The 14,456-nt window shown below is 39.6% G+C and overlaps 1 pseudogene; it reads right to left on the bottom strand.

The window, feature by feature from the left end:
- Window positions 1–994: 994 nt before the first annotated feature.
- LOC128582951 (uncharacterized) lies at window positions 995–1,092 on the bottom strand (annotated as a pseudogene).
- Window positions 1,093–14,456: the final 13,364 nt, after the last annotated feature.

Raw genomic sequence — 14,456 nt, 5'->3', positions numbered from 1 at the left:
AAACTTACCCACTTTGTGATCCAAGCAATTTTCTTTGGTTTAACATCAAGACTAATGCATTCCCTTCTTAGGCTTTTCCAGTGTATCTGAACTTAGTGTTTTAGTCATTCATGTAAAACCTTTCATGCTGGTTTTATGTTTGAAAATAGGTCCCAGCTGCTCTGGGTTTTTTAATCCTTTCTAGAAAGGCATATGCGACAGCATCTCCCCTAGGGAGACGGCAGCTCTAAAGCTTTCTCTCCTAGGTAGGGAAAGTACAAAGCCAGACTCTATTATCATGCTTACTTCCCCAGCTGGCTAATCAGATCAATACATGCTTTATATTTTGATGAATAGACAGGCATATATGGATAGTATGTGTGTGTGTATGTACAGATATGTACATAGCAGGTGTGTATAGTATATAGAGATATGTACATATATAGAAAGAGTGAATGATAGATATTATAGAAAATATTATTTAGTTGGTATTTTTGAAACTTCTGTAGCATGTAGTAAGGGTTCAATAAAGGTTCAATGACTAAATGAATATGTGAAGAGATCAAAGTATTAATTTTAATACTTTTTATTTTCTGAATAAGTTTAATATTTTCTGAATTTTCTGAATAAGTTTAAATATTTCACTTTTTTTTTAAAAGTTGAAAGCTAAGCATTTGATTTGCAAATTTAAAAGAATCCATTTGAAGTTTTAAACACTGTAGGTTTGTACTCTGGCTTCTCAGAAATTATGTAAACTTAGTTTTGAACCTGTTCCCTGAGAATGTTTAAATTATTTTCTCTTATCTATATGCAAAGTTATTGAATCACTAACTTTTACATTTAGAAAAATTTAAGCCAAAGAATTCATAGGACGAAGTTTTCATTTGTACACATGTTTATACATGCATTATAACATTGTGTTCCTGAGTCAAGTTATAATAACAGCCTCTATTTTTGCCTTATGTAGTATGTCAGTGATGCTCAGAGTAGATACTTCATAGTCTTTTTTCCCTCATGTCAAATAGGTAATGTGCTGAGATCATAATAAGGTTTGAGGGAGATACATGTCACACGTGAGTTTGAAAACCCAATCATCGTGAACCACAAAAGGGTCCGCTTATATTCTTTTATGCTTATTTCTTATAACGAATAATACATTCAAATTCTATTCTTAAAGCTTAAGGGTAACATTGAAGCTGGCCAGAGCTAGGAAAATTATGATCGTGAATGAAATTTATTACAGTGTAGACAAGGCAAGCATCTTGAAGCTTTAAATCTACTTCTGAAACAATGGCAAGTAGGCATTTCGCCAGTGCCGATTTGTTTTACTCTATTGATTCAAGCTTTATTGGGCATTCTATTGTCTCTTCCAGGGAGGACGTAAGCGGAATACAGAATGGGGAGGCTCTATGAAGGGTAATGCCAGACGCATGAATCATGTTGCATACTACCTGTGCTGCTTAGACAACGCAGAACCTAAACCATCTTTTCAAAATATCTTGGTAACAGATATATCTCCCTATATATAGAAGTTGAAACTTGTTGTATATAATGGCTCCTTGCTACAATTACAATAAAATGTTTTCAAATGTACTACTTTAAATATATTCCTGCATCACTGAAGAAATTTTCCCCAAGTCGACAAAATCTCAAAACTTAGTCAATGTTTCTCTTAACATCTTGAATGAATAAAGAATCATTCTCCTTATTACTACTTATTGCAGGCTGTCTGCCTCTAATTGCACACCCTCTTTAAGCACATTATTGAGTGAGGATGAAAAAAGAGAGTGCATTACATCTGTGCAGTAAAAGCATCAGAATATTATATGTTCAAAGGAGAAGAAATTTTTGAAGACAAATGGAATGGTGATGTCATTTTTCATACTTATTATAGGCTAACCATAACAGTCATGGTGTGTCCACAACCGTCTGAGCAACTGATTTACGTTTCTCCTTCACTACACTTCTAGCCTGGGTTGAATGTCATAAAGGATATTTGTCTAATTCATTGCTCTCAGGAGAGTCAGCTTTCTATTTTCTCTGTAGTTAGAAACCCCAACTCTTGCTTTCCTACATTAACATCATCTACTAGGTGTCACTACAAAGCCTTTAAACACAGTGCTTTGCAGAAGAGCGTTTTAGATACACTGTTTCTAGAATTTAGAAGAGGGTAACCCTATGTGCCCTGTTCAAGAAATTGCGGTTGTTGCGTAGTACAGCTATTGATCATTGTTTTATTTTAGTAGACAAGAAGGGAAGATAAGCTGGCTTCCCAACATCTAACTTCTTTGTGTGGCGCCTGTGGCTCAGTGAGTAGGGCGCCAGCCCCATATACTGAGGGTGGTGGGTTCAAACCCAGCCCCGGCCAAACTGCAACAAAAAAATAGCTGGGCGTTGTGGTGGGTGCCTGTAGTCCCAGCTGCTCGGGAAGCTGAGGCAAGAGAATCGCGTAAGCCCAAGAGTTAGAGGTTGCTGTGAGCCGTGTGATGTCACGGCACTCTACCTGAGGGCGGTACAGTGAGACTCTGTCTCTACAAAAAAAAAAAAAAAAAAATTGGCTTAAGTGAGGGAGGTCTGTTGGTTAGCATGACAGAGTGAATAGAACAGCAGGATGGCACCAGAGCTGGAGAATGTGTCTCACAGCATCTCAGTGGTGTTGAAAATAGGTACTACTCCTTCGTCAAAAAAGAAAAGAGGAGATCCTAAACAAAGATTATTCACTGAGAGGTATATGTTGCTATTCTTTAATATCTTAAAATGTAAATAATTTTTTTCTTCTTTCTTTTTTTTTATTTATTTATTATATTTATTTTTTTGTAGAGACAGAGTCTCACTGTACCGCCCTTGGTAGAGTGCCGTGGCTCACATGGCTCACGGCAACCTCCAGCTCTTGGGCTTACACGATTCTCTTGCCTCAGCCTCCCGAGCAGCTGGGACTACAGGCGCTCGCCACAACGCCCGGCTATTTTTTCTGTTGTTGTTGCAGTTTGGCCGGGGCCGAGTTTGAACCCACCACCCTCGGCATATGGGGCCGGTGCCCTACTCACTGAGCCACAGGCGCCGCCCGGTAAATAATTTTTTTATTAAGTCATTTGTACATAGATCATAAATACATTTATGCCATTATGGGATTCAATGTTTTGATTATTTGTACAAATTGGAGTGCTTACATCCTACTAATCAACATAGCCTTCACCTCATTTACCCAATTACAGCATTAAGACATTTGTGTTCTACACCTGATAGATCCGACTTGTACTTGCAATATGCTCCATAGGTGTGGTCCCCCTACTAACCCTCCCTCTACCCACACACCCTCCCCTGTTCCCCTCTGCCTCCCCTTCCCTCCTTCATCCTAGGCTATAGTTGTGTTTCATTTTTCATATAATCACTCACAAGTATGAGTGATTATAAATTGGTTTCACAGTACTACTGAGTACATTGGGTATTTTTTTTCCCATTCCTGAGATACTTTACTAAGAAGAATATTTTCCAGCTCCATCCATGTAAACATAAAAGAGGTAAGGTCTCCATTTTTTTTAATGCTGCATAGAATTCCATGGTATACATATACCACAATTTATTAATCCATTCGTGGGTCCATGGGCACTTGGGCTTCTTCCATGACTTGGCAATTATGAATTGAGTTGCAATGAACAATCTAGTGCAAATATCTTTATTGCCAAATGATTTTTGGTCTTTTGGATATACACCCAGAAGAGGAATTGCAGGATCAAATGGCAGGTCTACATTTAGATCCCTGAGTGTTTTCCAAATTTCCTTCCAAAAGGGACATACTAGCTTGCATTCCCACCAGCAGTGCAGAAGTGTTCCCTTTTCTCCACATCCATGCCAACATCTGTAGTTTTGGGATTTTGTGATGAGGGCTACTCTTACTGGAGTTATATGGTATCTCAGAGTAGTTTTGGTTTGTATTTCTCTGACGATTAAAGATGATGAGCATTTTTTCATGTGTCTGTAGACCATGCATCTGTCTTCTTCAGAGAAGCTTCTGTTCATATCTCTTGCCCACAATGAAATGGGATCAATTGTTTTTTGCTTAGTAATAAGTTTGAATTCTCTGTGGATTCTGGTTATTAGATCTTTGTCGGTAGTATAACTTGAAAAATCCTCTCCCATTCTGAGGGCTGTCTATTTGCTTTACTTAGTGTGTTCTTGGCAGTGCAGAAGCTTTTTAATTTGATCAGATCCCAGTAATGTATTTTTGATGTTGCTTCAGTTGCCCAGGGTGTCCTCCTCATGAAGTATTCTCCCAGGCCATTTTTTTCAGGCATTTTCCCCTGCACTCTAAGAATTTTTATAGTTTCATGTCTTAAGTTTAAGTCTTTTAACCAGTTGAGAGTCAATTTTTGTTAGAGGAGAAAGGTGTGGGTCCAGTTTCAGTCTTCTACAGGTTGCCAGCCAATTCACCCAGCACCATTTGTTGAATAGGGAGTATTTCCCCTAAATTTTTGTTTTAAATGGATCACCAGGCAGGTGAGAGAAGAATGTTAAAGCTATTCCCCTTTTCTTCATTATTAAGATGAAGAGACGAGCCATGCTCCTCTTCTTGCTGGATATGTCCTTTTACCTAAAAGGACTTGGCTTCTTATCAGCTTGTTGGGTCTCCCCTTACTAATGGAAGATGCTCTCTCATAGTACATGGGGTTAACTGTAAGCTTAAAAAAATTAAACTGTTAAGAAAATGTGCACTGTAGTTTTAACTTTAACCAAAGCATAGGATAACTTTGATTAATCTATTTTGACTAGGCAGTAACTTCAGGTCAATACTAGGAACAGCTAGTATTATGGCTAAAAACCGAAGAGGAGTGAACAGAAAGGGAAAAACAATCTAGAAATTCACTAATTTACTGTATCATTGTAAAAGACAGGCTTTTAGCATCCTACATTGTTAGAACCAGGTCACTTGGTTTGACCCACTGTTTGTATAGAAATAAGCTGTGGTGTCAGGGCGATTAAGGGACATCCACTCAAATTGAGTGAGCTGGCTGTTGGAGGCTGAGAAGGCAGGGCACTGCCCTCGTCTCAGCTCCAGCTCATTGCTGATACGTAGCAAAATTGGACCAGCCTTAAAGGGAAGCCAAAATCCAGATTTTAATGTGAGAGCTCTCTACTTAAGAATATTGGTAACTACATAATTCAAAATTTTTGAAACATAAGATCATGCAATATATGTTTGTGGGTCTCCAGCTTGTAACTTCTGGATTAAGACACATGACATAGCCCACACAATTATCCTTTAACAACTATAAAAATGAATAAAGAAGAGTTAAAAAATTATAATTCAATGCACCATTGTTGAGTGCTTGCTCTGAGTGATGCAGTTTTGAAGCTATGGTAGATGGAATAAATAATTTCAGGTCTTCTAAGAGGTTATGACTTAGGGAGAAGAACACAAGTTTTCACAAAATAACCAGGAGATATTAATAATCAATCATATGCATCGTGACTTTGAGATGAGTATTCATTTTGCCTACACTTTAGAGAAAGGCTAGAAGCATTCATCAAATGCTCAGTGATTTTATGGACGTCATCTTTAATGGTATGAATGGTGGAGGTCTGATCTGCTGCACTTTCCACAATATGTACAGTCACTACCCAGTATGGATACTCAGGGTCCACTCTTGCTTGTGTTCTGAACCCACACACCGACGGGTCTAGACTCACATCCAGCTCTCTCACCAAATGAAACTCTTGAGTTATTTTGTCTCCTAAACTTTTTTTCTTTCCCCTGTCATTGAGCATACTTTCATACTCGAGTAACAGAAAAAATCAACTGAAGTTGGCTTAGACTATAAAGAAACTTATTATCTAACATCCCGATCATGGATTGTGAAGGATACAAGGTGGTTTGATTCAGCAGCCTGGTGATGTTGCTATAGTCACATTTTTTTTCACTGTTTTCTTCTTTCATCCTAATTGACTTCGCCCTCAGACTGGCCTCTCTCATGTTCGTAAGCGGTCTACGGAAGTTCCAGGTATCACATCCCAATGGTGTTGGGAGGAAGAAGGGGACCATTTCTTCCTGTGTCTGTCTTATGAGTAAGGAAGCCTCTCATGGAAGCTCTCTAACATATTTTGCCTCCAGTTTCACTGGTCAGGTTGGAATCACAGATCTATTCTTGAATTGATCATCAGTAAGTGGAATGGGATTATCATAATAGACTCAGACTTCTCAACAGGGAAGGAGCTGTGCTTCAGGTGGGACAATTCAAATCTTTGTTTTGTGAGACTGGCCCATACATCTCAGATGTGTATCATTCTGAGACCCTGAGTGGAAAACACTGATAATAGTGCTCTGTCACCAGGAAAATTGAAAACTTCCCCACTCGACATTTCCTAAGAGCCCCCTGGGGTGAGGGAGCACTCTCTAGTTCAGACTACTGGCTTCAGTTTAGTCATTTTTAAAGAACGGATTGAGGGGATAAACGACAAAGACCGAGATGCTCTTCCCCTCAGGTTTCCCCATTTGGGTTATGTGAGCCAGAAACTCAAGTAGCACCCTACACACAGGCCTCTTGTTCACTCGCACATTTAAATAGAGATCAAGTCTGCTAAGATACAACTTAATTCTCTCCACGTCGCTTCATCTCCTTGGTCCTCACCATAACCAAAGCCACCATGATCTCTGACTCAGACCATTGTTATCATTCCCTAATTGGCCTCTCTGCTTATATTCTTGCCTCTTATGCTCCCAATAGCAGCAAATATGATCTTAAAATATATTCAATATATATAACTCCATTAGAAATTATTTAATGAATTACTATTGAACATAATAATTATTTATTTACTTTTCCCTCTTTTTAGGGGGAAATAATCCAAACTTTTGAGTTCCATGAGAACAATCATGTCTTTATGATAGATTGGATTATTTTCCCAAATACGTTCCTTCTTCCTTGTGTAAGAATTATACATTTATACCTTTTGCCATGTGACCTCTTAGCTCCTCCCACTAGAGTACAGACATTTTATTTCCGTATTACCTCTTATTGGGTTTGACCATATGCTTTTCTTTGACCAATGAGAAGTGGTGGAGGTGACTGTTTCTAGATCAGGGTGTGAGACATGGTGTGTCCCTCTTATAGTTTTCTGTGTGAAGATTGGGCTATGGGTAGCTTCTGGTTTCAGAATGAAAACGCTTGGTGCAAACCAGAATTCAGCACAACCAACCTGGACTCAGGCCCAGTTATACCTCAGCTGAACTTCTACTAATCTGCAAACCTGTGAATAAGAAAAAAAAATAAGTATTTGCTCTTTTAAGTTGTTGAGATTTAGAATTTTGTTACTGCAGCAATAGTTGGCTAATTATAATTAATAACAATTAGCAATAAATGAATAATCTTATTAAGGGTTTCAGGATACTACTCTGGCACACACAGTGATTATTATTTATTTTATTCATTTATTTTTTGGGACAGAGTCACACCCTGTCACCCTGGGTAGAGTGCCATAGCATAATAACTCACAGCAACTTCGAACACTTTGGCTCAAGCCATCCTTTTGCCTCAGTTTTTTTATTTTTAGTAGAGACAAGGTCTGGCTCTTGCTTAGGCTGTTCTCAAACTCCTGAGGCGATTGCACTAATGTACACAGCTATGATTTAACAATAAAAAAAAAAAAAGAGAGACACACTAAAAAAAACATATATATTGATTTAATACATTTGAACTTAATTGAATTATTTCGTCTTATTTGCTCTTGAATTAGGCCATGTCACATTTCTCTAAAAATGTTAGCATTGATCATACTGATCCTTTGGAAAATGAACTCTTAAGAATTTCTTGAATTAAAGTTCACACTTTCAGGTCTATTGTCTCAGTGTCAATCAAATAAGGGGTGCAACTTTCCTAGAGCTGTGTGCAAGTCTGTGAATTGGGTTGCTCTGCACTAACCTATTCTGTCTTGAAGTTACACCACTTACCATGCCTGTTTCCTAGTACAAACTCTATGCCCCAGTGCTGACTTTGGTAGCACTGTCCTTTGGCTTTAAAGATGGTATAATGAAGACCAAGCATACATTCAATCCACAAACATATTGTTAAGGATGTACTAAGTTCAAACCACTTGCCCACATCTGGGCAGGATGTTTAATGGAGAGTGATGTAAAATGCTTGCTCTGCCCTTGGAGATCTTATACATCTCATGGATGACGAGACTAATAGCAATGCGCAAAGACAGACAGTTAACTCGCAAAAGCAAACCATATTTTGTTCACTTGGATGCAGCTTCTTAATTTGTGTAATTCTCATCACACGAATGCTGATAACTTTGTGTAACAGGGCCCACTGTGCTGATGGCTGTCTTGTAGACAATATCCAAGGGATTTCTCTATTTAATGTTTACAGTGATGGTTGCAGATGGGGTTCCCTGCTTCAATGAGGCTTCTGGGAATTTTGTTCAAATGACTCCACTCAGGCATACTTATTTTCTAATTGAAGGATCAAGGGAACTTAGCCTAGAGGACAGAAGACAGTGGGGGCATACTTCCCCAGGCTGCCTGCTCCTCTCTCCCTCACATTGCTTCTCTTGTCACCCAGCTCCCATCAAGTACTTTAAAGTAGGTCACATGGAAGGAAGATTGAACAAGAGATGGGGATGGATACCAGACTGAGTGTTGCGTTCTTCGCAGAATTTAGTATTTTTCAGGATGCCTAGAAGACTTTATGGAAATAGAAAAGAAGGGTACTGTTTGGTGTTCATTTGTAAGACTATAATTATAGTTTCACTCCTCTCTGCCCTTGATTTGGAGTACACCCATGTCCTGAGTCCATCCCCAAAGTGCTGGATTTTCTCACCCTGGGACAGGTGGAACAGCAGCTTTGATGTACACCTCCCTCCCTTAGATGTTACTGGGGAGTGGCATATTCTTCAGAACTAAAAAATGTTGGGCCGTGCTGGAATAGGTGATAAGAGAAGCAGTGTGAGGGACAGAGGAGAAAGCAGCCTGGGTAAGTCACTTTTCCTCAGTCAGGGTACTGGGATGGTCCTCTAGGCTGGCCTCATCAGGGTCACCCAGCCTTGTTTTGTTCATGGCAATCCTGCCCATTGCTATTGCCTACACCCCTCCTACACTCCAGATGGCTCCCAGGCCTGGTCTCGGCCTCTCAGACCCAAGGCACCATCCCCTCGCCTTCCCGTCTTCCTCCCTAGGTAACACAGCTCTATTGCTGATCCAGCCTTATTCTTAATTGACATTCTTCCCATTCCTTTTCTCTGTTTATCTGTCAGAGAAAGCAGAGATAAGAAACCACACGAAGGTTTATTTACCCTTTCCTGGTTGGAAGGATCTCTCCTAGGTTTCTTGTGGTCACAAGGAATTTCTGACAATTTATCATTTAGTAGAGAAAACAAAATGCAGGTCTTTATCTAGAACTCTGGCTTCCACTACACGAGAAGTTCAGGTGTTTTGGGAGAAGAAGTCATCCCAAGAGAAGATAATTGAGTTATTGACATTTTCTTAGGGGCAGTAGGATATGACTGGGCAGAATTACATGGGAGGTTTAACAAGAGGTCTTCTAAAGTCTACAATGTACTAAATTATCTCGGAATATGTCCCACAAATTGTTCTGTGACTCAGCCTTTGTGGACTCATACCCATCATACTCAATGCCTTACGATGGACCCCCCCCGCCAGCATAAACAAAATTGCTGGAGTTATCCTATAATCATTTCTGTAGTTTGTGGAGAGCATGAGGTGTCAACATCTTCGGTACCAGAGGATTCTAAATGAGGAGAGAAGGTAACGGAAGCTTTGAGGGAAGTAAGCGGCAGGCCCTCAGGAAAGATGCCAGATGCAGATGGCCTGGCACGGGCTCTAGCTGGCACTGCAGAGGGAGCTGTGGCTCTGGGGTGTCACCTTTACTGTGCACAGTATCATGGCTGCTTATTGGGGGTTGTGATAAGGAATATAATTATAGTCAACTGAAGCATAAAGGGAAGAAAATGTCACATGGCACCTAGTTGCCAAAAAGGTCTGTGGAACCTGTGCGGTGGCTGGCTGGAGAATCCCAGGATCTCAGAGGAATCTGAGGGTTCCTGCAGGAGGCAGTTCAAGTCACAGGATGCCGTTTAGAGACAGGTCAGTGTGAATTAGGATATACAAATCACACATTTACCCTTTAAACAGCAAAGTTAGTGTCAGTGGGGGGGATGAAAAAATTTTTTGTGATGATTTAAGTCTATCCTGGCATGAAAAAGGGCTGCCTCAAAACCAGTGAGTTTCTTTTCTTCTTGCACTTTATTGTACTTTGGATTGGTGAAGAAAATTGGATTAATCATAATCCTTCCTTCATGATGTTCACATCATTATTTTAGGGCATACTTTAATTAATTGACTAATTAATTGGCTGATTAATTAATTAAACATCAACAAGATCTCAGCTTCTAGTTAGTTCAGATCCCAGAAGTAGATGTCTGACAAATGTTTCTTTTCTGTCACAGGAATGGTTCAAATAAAAGACAGCTGATTATTCTCAGGGACATTACAGAGTGTGGGTTCTTGAAAGTAGGACGCGAAACAAGATGACTCTAAGGGATTTCTTTTTAAATTCCCCATTCTCTGAGTGACAGTCATGTGGGTGGAAGAAATGTCACTTTTCAACCACAGTAAACATATTTCTCACAAGAATGTCTATCATTTAACAAATTGGGAAATTTTGCTTTATGAACAGACCCTTGTGAAAATTAATTTACACCCAAAACATAGGTATGTGCTGTACAAGTAAATGGAGAAGAAAATCATACTATTTAGGTTCTTCCTGATACACAAAAAATTTTATGCTTCATAAAAGTGACTTGCCTAATTTTGAAAGGAATTGTAGGTTGACTTTGCTTTGTTCAGTAAATGTCTCTCTTTGAATAAGAAAATGAAAACTTTTTTTGACATTTAATATCTGTAACACATGTGTCAGTTATCCATTGCCATTTTTATTTTATTTTAATTAATTCATTAATTAATTAATTTTTGAAATAGTCTCACTCTGTTGCCTTGGGTAGAGTGCCCTGGCGTCATAGCTCTAGCTCACAGCAACCTCAGACTCTGGGGCTGGAGCAATCCTCTTGTCTCAATTTCCTGAGTAGCTGAGACTACCTACAGATGCCTCCAAAGACGTCTGGCTAGTTTTATCCATTTTTAGTAGAGATGGGATCTTGATCTCTCTCAGACTGGTCTTGAACTTCTGAGCTCAAGCATCTACTGGCCTCAGCCTCCCAGAGTGCTAGGACAACAGGTGTCCTCTATCGCACCCGGTCCTATTGCCATTTTAAAAACCACACCAAAATGCATTCACATAAGACATGAACTATTTATTCAGGTCATGGGTCTGAAAGTTGACTGGAAATGTAAGCCACCCTTAGCTCTTCTCAGTGGGGCTGTGAACTGTTGCCCCCTTGACTGGGGACTGGCAGGCCCATGACGGCCTTGGCTGAGACGCCTGCTTCGTGCTTCATGAGTTCCTTCACCGTTTCCAAAAGGAAACCCTCTGGAGGCTAAGGTCAGAACTGTCACATTACTTCTGATGCATCTGTTGGTCAGAAAAAGCCACAAGATCAGCCTACATTCTAGGGGTGAAGAAACATGTATCTTAATGGGAGAAACTGTAAATTCAAATTGGAAAGAAGCGTGGACACAGGGAAGGGAAAACCTGGCCATTTTTGCCATTTACTATAGCATGTTATGGAATCCCCAGAGCTCTCCTGCACACTGTCCACTTTGGTCTTTCCAGATCACCCAGTGACATAAGTAGTACACGTATTAATATATTTTGACATAGGAATAAACTAAGATCAGTGAGATAGAGAGAATTTCTGTTGATCACACATTCTAGAAGTGGCATGAGCTCAAATGTGTTTTGAAAAGACACAAGTGAAATGAGATGTTAGTGGCTCGGTGCCTTAGCACAGTGGTTAGAGCACTAGTCACATACATGAAGTTGGTGGGTTTGAACCCATCCTGGGCCAGCTAACCCACAAGGACAACTGCAACAAAAAAATAGCTGGGTGTTATGGTGGGTGCCTGTAGTCTTAGCCACTTGGGAGGCTGAGGCAGGAGAATCACTTGAGCCCAAGAACTTGGGGTTGCTGTGAGCTGTGACACTATAGCACTCTACCGAGGGCAACACAGTGAGACTCTGTCTCAAAAAAAAAAAAAAAAGAGACAGATGTTAGTAAGATCAGAGGTAAGTAAATTAATAGCTTTTAATTCTTGTGCTCCCCAGACTCATTGAGCCCTATTTATTAATAAATAACTTTTGTAAATTGGGGCAATGGAACATTGAATATTTTTGTAAATATTGTCTAAGTTTAAATGTTAATATAAAGGTGTAAATCCAAATAAAGAAGCTTCTCAAAGTACAGTTTGAGAAGTGTTGGGATATTGCCAACAATATCTGAGAGTTCTAGTTGCTCAAATTTTGATGTTGCCAACATTTTTTTTTTTTTTTTTTGTAGAGACAGAGTCTCACTGTACCACCCTCGGTAGAGTGCTGTGGCGTCACACGGCTCACAGCAACCTCTAACTCTTGTGCTTACCCGATTCTCCTGCCTCAGCCTCCCGAGCAGCTGGGACTACAGGCACCCGCCACAACGCCCAGCTATTTTTTTGTTGCAGTGTGGCTGGGGCTGGGTTTGAACCCGCCACCCTCGGCATATGGGGCCGGCGCCCTACTCACTGAGCCACAGGCGCTGCCCCAACATTTTTAATTTTAGTTATTCTAGTATGTATCTGATTTTATTTTGCATTTCCCTCATGTCTAACTATTTCTATTTCATATTGGTGAATTGTCTATTTAAGTCTTTTGCACACATCCCCCCTTTTTTAGAGACAGAGTCTCACTTTGTCACCTTGGATAGAGTGCTGTGGCATCATACCTCACAGCGGCCTCAAACTCTTGGGCTTAGGTGATCCGCTTGCTTCAGCCTCCCACGTAGCCACCACAACACCTGGCTAGTTTTTTTTGTTGTTGTTGTTTGTTTGTTTGCTTTTTAGCGACCATGTCTCCTTCTTGCTCAGGCTGGTCTTTTTTTGTTATTGTTGCAGTTTGGCCAGGGTCGGGTTCAAACCCACCACCCTTGGCATATGGAGCCACAGGCGCCACCTGTTTAGGCTGGTCTTGAACTCAAGCAATCTACCCACATCAGCCTCCCAGAGTGCTATGATTACAAGCAGGAGCCACCTCACCCGGCCCTCTTTTGCCCCTTTTTATTGAGTTGTTTGTGGTTTTCTTATTGACTTGTAAGGGTTTCTAACATATTCTAGGTACATACACTAAAATTAAAGAATCAAAATCACAACTTTCAGTGGACAGACTTGTGAGAGACATGAAAGGCTGTACCCTATTTTGAAAGAGGGTTGTTTATCTTACTTGGAAGTGATAAATAGAGAATTTTGTATGCTTTCCTGATTTTCCCCTACAATTAGAGCTGTCTATTTTACATTTCCTGTATCTGCCAACTATTCAATTCTTACAGAACCTTTTTTAGTAAGGGACTTTTACCTTTATTTCAATTTTGTTGACATTAAAACAACATTTTTAGTTCAATGTTTGTGACCATAAATTTGAACAAAATGTGTATTAAACCAGCAAACAAAATAAATGAAGAGTATGTTTTACTTGTGTATGTGAAAATGTGGAGGTTGGTACTTTTATTTTTTCTTTCTCTCTCTCTTTTTTTTCTTGGTTTTGTAAGACTGGGCTGGGTTTGAACCACCCCAGAGTACAGGGCCAACACTCTTAACCATTGAGCTACAGGCACTCCTTTTCTTCCTTATAAATCATTGTCAAGTTAAGTTGGTGTGATACACCTAGACTGTTGCTTTCCATTTTTCCTTTTTTAAAAGTAAATGATTCCTTTTATTTAAAAAAATTGTATTTGGTGAGCAGCTTTGTGTACACACCCGATACAATTCCTGGCTTTTAGGTACATCATTATATAACTCATTTTAATGTCACAGCCAATTGCTTTCTGTGATAATTTCCCCAAGCTTAATCCTCGATCCCTCCCCACCCTCACCCCTGTCCCTCAGCTCCCCCATTGTTTTGCACTCCCTTGAAGTAGATTTTTTTTCTAGAAGAAAACCTAGGTGACTTGCATATTTTCAGAGTTCTTCTGTGTCTGAGATTGTGTTTTTATTGCCTCAATTAAAAATTTATTGCCGATAATTAAAATGCTTCCAGGTTACCTTTTAAATGATAATAGTAAAGATGCTATGATATAGTGTTCTATGATTGTCTTGTTGAAAGAAAACCATATGCAACTTTATTTTATTCCACTTAAGGCCATCTGATGCTTCTTTATTTACTAAGTATGATTCAATTATGTTCGCTTAGGACATGAATCATATTGTGAATTTTCAGACTCAGGCATTTTTTCCTCCCTTGTAACTCTTACTTTTATTGATGTATAATTTACACAGAGTGAAAAGCAAAAGTCTGTTGATGAACATTTGGGTTGTT

This window comes from Nycticebus coucang, chromosome 3, assembly GCF_027406575.1.
Source record: "Nycticebus coucang isolate mNycCou1 chromosome 3, mNycCou1.pri, whole genome shotgun sequence".
In the NCBI taxonomy this organism is placed as follows: domain Eukaryota; kingdom Metazoa; phylum Chordata; class Mammalia; order Primates; family Lorisidae; genus Nycticebus; species Nycticebus coucang.
The sequence above is the reverse complement of the archived record's forward strand: the minus strand, read 5'-3'. Positions and strand labels throughout refer to the sequence as shown.